Below are 501 nucleotides of genomic sequence, written 5' to 3' on the forward strand. Positions count from 1 at the left end.
GTCCATTTCCCCAGCGGCCCTAGAACGCACGCTGGGGCCGGCAGTCGGGTGGGGCCGACCCCCGCGAGTCCCAGCGCACGGCGAGAGCTTGCCTTGAGCTTTGCTGGGGCCGCCAGGCAGCTCGGTCACCCCCAAACACTCGACACGTCTGCTGGCGTCTCGTGAGTCTGCTGTCACCCCGGGCGCCTGGGCTCGTGGCCAGGTGGGGCTGGTCCGTGGGAGCCGGGCACGTGGTCAGGTGGTGTGGCCAGTAAGCGTGGTGGAATCGAACCAGCACCCGCCCTGAGCCTCTGCTTGCTGCTCCACGGCTGTTCCTGTGGGGGAACCGGGGGTCTCCAGAGCCTGAGGGGCGCCGGGGGCGGAGACCTCGGGAGGGCGGGCGGGGAGCGGGTCGGGGCCGCAGCCAGGTCACCCGCTCCCGTCTGATGAGCGTCCTCCGCGCGTCTGGTGCGCCCGTCTGCTGGTGGCCGGGCCTGGGGGGGTCAGCACAGCGTGGGGCGC

At 72.7% G+C, this 501-nt stretch overlaps 1 protein-coding gene across 1 annotated transcript in view; it reads left to right on the forward strand.

The window, feature by feature from the left end:
• The window catches only part of COL6A3 (collagen, type VI, alpha 3), an 83,985-nt gene that overhangs the window by 82,261 nt on the left and 1,223 nt on the right, over window positions 1-501 (forward strand). The window lies entirely within an intron of this gene.

This window comes from Condylura cristata, unplaced genomic scaffold (genome assembly GCF_000260355.1).
Source record: "Condylura cristata isolate star-nosed mole 26May11 unplaced genomic scaffold, ConCri1.0 scaffold00002, whole genome shotgun sequence".
Classification (NCBI taxonomy): Eukaryota; Metazoa; Chordata; class Mammalia; order Eulipotyphla; family Talpidae; genus Condylura; species Condylura cristata.